The sequence below is a fragment of the Eurytemora carolleeae genome, unplaced genomic scaffold, assembly GCF_000591075.1.
Source record: "Eurytemora carolleeae unplaced genomic scaffold, Eaff_2.0 scaffold1172, whole genome shotgun sequence".
Taxonomy (NCBI): Eukaryota; Metazoa; Arthropoda; class Copepoda; order Calanoida; family Temoridae; genus Eurytemora; species Eurytemora carolleeae.
Window position 1 is genome coordinate 100,364 of NW_019397480.1, and position 5,636 is coordinate 105,999.

General features: G+C 32.4%; 1 protein-coding gene across 1 annotated transcript in view; it reads left to right on the forward strand.

Moving 5' to 3' along the window:
* Positions 1 to 230: 230 nt before the first annotated feature.
* Positions 231 to 5,636, forward strand: part of LOC111714523 (uncharacterized) — a 9,859-nt gene continuing 4,453 nt past the window's right edge. The window contains exon 1 of the mRNA XM_023489658.1: positions 231 to 502. The gene's annotated coding sequence lies outside the window, so the exon portion shown is untranslated. The remainder of the gene's footprint in view (positions 503 to 5,636) is intronic.

The following is a 5,636-nucleotide window of genomic DNA, read 5'->3' on the forward strand; positions in this document are numbered from 1 at the left end:
ACTCTTTCTCTGACTTTAGAGTTACAAAAATTCAATAAATAAAATTTCAAAATTTACGTCCTAGGAGGACCATCATTACAGGGATTTTTTTCGGAATAAACTTGAAAAAATCTAAATTTTTTAACCAAACTTAAAAAGAAAAAAATTGAATTTGAAAAAAATATACCTGATTTATCCCTGTTGATTTTAGCAGGGCGCAAGTGAAGAGTGTAAAGCGCGGATCGGATCTTCAGTTGTTAAGCGTCCGCGCGCTTACTAGCATGAAACAACCCTCGCGTGCTCCTTGCTTGACTGCCAAAGGCTTGAAACAGCTGATCCGTGTGTATTGGTGAAAGTTTGGGTTAAAGTGTTTGGGCAGTGTCCCCCAAAACCCTTCCAACGCCCTATTAGATAATGGCAAAATTGCGGATTTTCTTGGGAAAAAATCCCGGATTTTCCTCCTAAGAAATGAACTGCTATAGTGAAAGTGTAGTATATTAAAGCGAGAATTATTTCCTTAAAGGTAAATAAATCAATTGTTTAAGAGGGGAAAAGAAAATTTTCTGAACTATAGATGTTGTAACCAACAAGTCATGCAGCTCTAGGGGTCCTTGGGGTCTATTATGGAATTAATGTCAAGATCCGGGTTTTAAGGAATACCTTTTTGGTCTTTCTTTTGGTTTTAATGCATCGTTAATAATAAAGCCATGCTAGCAAAGAACCAAAATGGTTTGAAAACAGGTTAAACAAAATCTAGACATTTTTTACTGTTTCTGTAAGCTTTAAAAAAATTAATTTTTTTTTATGCCAATTGTTAATTTTTTCCCCTAACACTGAAAACAATATATATGTATGACAAAAATAAAAATCATAAAATTTTTTTTTCTTCAGAGTTTTAAATTTTTTTTTTTATAAAAAAGCTTAAATATTTATTATCCTCTGTTTTATATTTTCGTAATACGTTTGCTTTGAAGTGTCTATGACTAGTGAATTATGAATGTTTTAATAGGTAATTATAATTAAAATATTTTTTTTTCAAGAAAAAGTTTTGTAAATTGAAATTAATTCTATTTTACTGATTTACAAAACCAAACCATTTAAGAATTAGAAACCTTTAAAGGGGTTATATATAAGATTTATAGCTTTATCCATTAAACGCGTAGCAAAAATAGAATTATTCATTTCCTGAATTTTGTCAGAAAAACTAGATTAGACCTTTACAGTTAAAAAAAATTTGAAGATTTGAATAAATTTGATTTTGAAAAATTTGGATTGTGAATTTGGTGAAAAGGGTGCAGTTTCTTAAATGTTAGAAGAAAGTACAGCAAACTAATGAAAGTACATTTGGACCCTATACCATTATTTACAAAACAGTGTACTGCAGTTTCTGGCGGTTTTTTTGTTTATATTCCGCCTAAAAATGGCAGTATATGAGCATACTTTTTGTAAACAAAACTGTGGCTGTAATTTTCTTGTTTTAAGTGACACATAGTTTCATCATATTGTGCAACGGACTCAAAAAAAATTATTTTTAATTTTTACCATTAATAACTATTCAAAACCATAATGGTTGAAGGAAGGGGAGGTACAAAGTATTTGAGCCCAAAACATTTATTTTTCGAGAGGGTTCGAGACTTTTTGATGAGATTTTTAACCGCATAGCGAGGGTTAAAAACCTCATCAAAAAAGAAATATTTTTGGCAAAAATACTATACGAGCTTCAACCCGTAGGATTATAAATAATTTTATAAGAAATATGAATTTAAATGTTAAAACTATCAAAATAAATCAATAAATAAAACTGTCAAATCAATTAAACCTGTAATAAAAATATATTTTACTGGACGCCTCTTTAAATATATTTTACTGGACGCCTCTTTAAATATATTTTACTGGACGCCTCTTTAAATATATTTTACTGGACGCCTCTTTAAATATATTTTACTGGACGCCTCTTTAAATATATTTTACTGGACGCCTCTTTAAATATATTTTACTGGACGCCTCTTTAAATATATTTTACTGGACGCCTCTTTAAATATATTTTACTGGACGCCTCTTTAAATATATTTTACTGGACGCCTCTTTAAATATATTTTACTGGACGCCTCTTTAAATATATTTTACTGGACGCCTCTTTAAATATATTTTACTGGACGCCTCTTTAAATATATTTTACTGGACGCCTCTTTAAATATATTTTACTGGACGCCTCTTTAAATATATTTTACTGGACGCCTCTTTAAATATATTTTACTGGACGCCTCTTTAAATATATTTTACTGNCATTCGGTTTCTTCTATTTGAAATCATACGTGTTTTGAATGATATCTTAACAATCTTTAAACTTACGGATTTGTTTGTTAAATACTTTTTATTCAAACATATATGCCGGCAAAAAAGTATTTAAGAAAGAAGGCTGAAAAACTATGTTTAATAGGAGAAATTGGGATCGAAAGTCATAGCTTTCGGGAATATTGACAGAACCATTAAATCCACGTGTAATGTTTCTTTAAAAAAAAATGTTTTTACGTTATATGCCAGGGGGTATAAAATGGTTCTACATTTTACACCCCGGGGTATATATTGGTTCTACATAATAACGGGATATATATTGGTTCTACATTATATATCCGGATTAAATAAAGTAAAAACAGTTTATACCCCGGGGGATATAATGGTTCTATACTTTATATAACGGGGTATATATTTGTTCTACATTATATAACGGGATATATATTGGTTCTACATTATATATCCGGATTGAATAAAGTAAAAACAGTTTATACCCCGGGGGATATAATGGTTCTATACTTTATATACCAGGGGGACATAAAATGTTTACTTTATTTATAAATGTTTCTACTTAATGCACCTACAGTTTCTTCTTTATATACCAAGGACATATGACCAACATCTTGATGGTTGATATCTGTGATAAAATCTGAAAAATATTTAACCAAAAAACACGTTACAATGTTAGAAGAAGTGGGATTCGGACAACTGGAACTAATTTTGTTTTTCAAACAAAGAATGTATTTAATGCGTAAAGCGTCAATTCTCCCCAAGCATAATTGCGTAAAGACAATACGTCATATAAACATTATCAAACTGACGCAGAAATAATACAATCCTGCTTGGGTAGGCGTTAATAATTCCAGGCCCTTACAGCGCTTTAATCAGGCAACGGATTGAAGGCCTAAAGAGACTGTTTGTTTAATTTCAAGTGACCCTTTAGACAAAGATGACATTTTCCAAGGTTGTAATGCAAGGAAGGTTATTTCAGAGGTGTACGCATCTTTTGTACTGCAGTGTACTGTCTCTGGGCGGTAATGTAAACACAAGACGGATGTCACAGCCTGACATGGGATCCATCTTTCACATAAAAAATCAATGAAATATTCTGGTCATAGGAAACTATTATGTGAATCATCAAAATTATCAAAATTTAATGTTTTTAACCTCCTCGGATACTAAACGAACACTGATGCATCTATTCTTGTTTACAAATTCCGCCCAGAGAGAACTGGTGTCAATATGTACGCAGAGTATACGCAACTGCAATTAACTTTCCTTGCATTAAAACCTTGACTTTTCCAGTTTCACAACGTTTTCACTTCTGTAGAAAGACCACAATTGAAAATAGTCTGTTTTCACAATTATAAAGATTGACATCATACTTGATCAGACAAATATAAAGGGTACCGTTGTGAATCGGGCATTGCCATAATTGAATAATTGAAATTACGCTTACAGTCCCTTTAAAGGGAAGATAGGCAAATTTAAACAAGATTTTAAATGACCATCTAATTTCCTCTTGTATATGTTATGAAATGTCAAAGGGGGACCCCTACAACTGTGGAATAGCAAGACGACATTTACTTTTAACCAACATTAATTTTAAGAACATCAATCGATTTAGTGAATTGGTTCTGTGTACACTGTACAATTGCTATGTATATTGTATATTGTTATTGTATTATTGCTATTGTATATTGTATATTGTATATTGCTATTTGGGAGGGTTATCAAAAATCTAACAGTCGTCCGCCTATTCTAAATTTTGATGAGTTCCACTGTATAAAATATTATCTAAAATATCGTAATTTAAACAAACTCATTTTTTGATAGCCCTGGATGGGGAGTAAATTCGTGAAAGGACCCTTTAATTAAAGCCCTGAAGTCACTAATTCAGGCCTAAATCTACGAATGTCATGAGCTTGAAATCAATTTAAAAATTGCATCTCTATCCCTTGTGTTGCCTGCGGCCTAGTGGCCTAGGTATTCTAGGTGTTTATAATCTTGAGTCCTATAGGTTTAAAGGTTACTAGTTCAGTGGATCATATTCATCAGTTTATACCTTAAAGGGACTGTAGACGGAATTTCATGCGATCCTTCAATTATAATGTTACATGTCAGATTTACAGCGGAACCCTTTAAACCATTGTTTCAACTATGGTTTCCCTATAAAAGCGACTTGCGTAAGCATTGCAGGAAGTTGCCAGAATTAAACCCAAGATTTTTGCATAATAATTTTGCGCAGAATACAGCTTTAAAAATTTGCAAAACCTGCTAGTTTGGGGATATTGTTTCGAAGATGTTCCATAAAAATATATTATACAGAGCTACCCACAAATATATTATACAGAGCTACCCACAATTTACGAGACTGCAAATATGACGATTCCAACGGTGAAACAAGTTCCTCTGCCTTGAATATAGTCGTTTAGTAGCTTCTTAAATAGTTTAGCAAAGAAAGAAGCAAGTTTACAGTTGTATACAATCATGAACATAAAGAGATAGTATTTATTCCGTACAGTCGTCTCTGAACTCTCATCCTTTTGGAATAAACCTGTAGCAAAATTGATAGGCAAGAAAACCAAAATTAAAGTTGGAATATATACCATGTACCCCCTGATTGTTAATTTATCATAGAATCACTGACCACTGTCTAGGTTTGATTACGGTACACACCCCGCCCTCTATTGTTGATAAACCAAAACAATGAAAACACGGCAAAAATCTGGGAATTGAACCGGTAACACCTCACGCTACTCAAGCACACGATACAACGATGTTGGTAAACGGTGCTTTTATTAAAGGGACTGTAAACGTAATATCAAGTGACTCTCAATGCAAAGGTGGCAATGCTCGATTCACAAAGGTACCCTTGAAACCTTTAACTGATCAATAATATGGAACCCTGAATTGAAAATAATCTGAAATTTTAAAATTATAAACATTGATATCTAAGTCATACTAGATCAGACAAAGTTTACCGTTGTTAATCAGCATTGCAATCTATCACTTGAAATTACGCTTTAAGCCGTAAATATCCCCGTTTTATATTTAGAGATGAGCATCATCTGTAAACGATCGAAATTGTTTCGTGAACGATGAAAAAACTATCGTTTATACTGATAATAGATGGAAAGTAAACCATAACGAGAAAAAACGAAATCAATTTTTTTGAACAATTAAAAAAACGAACAAAATGGGTCGTTCAGGAACGATGAATGAACGAAATGAAAAAAGCCGAATGCGCCCATCTCTAATATACTGATTAATAAATTGATTCCCGAAGCAGGCCGCCAAATTGCTTAACTGGTCTTGGACAAACGGTTGATTTGGGTTGTATACTTTTTCAGGGGGCTCTA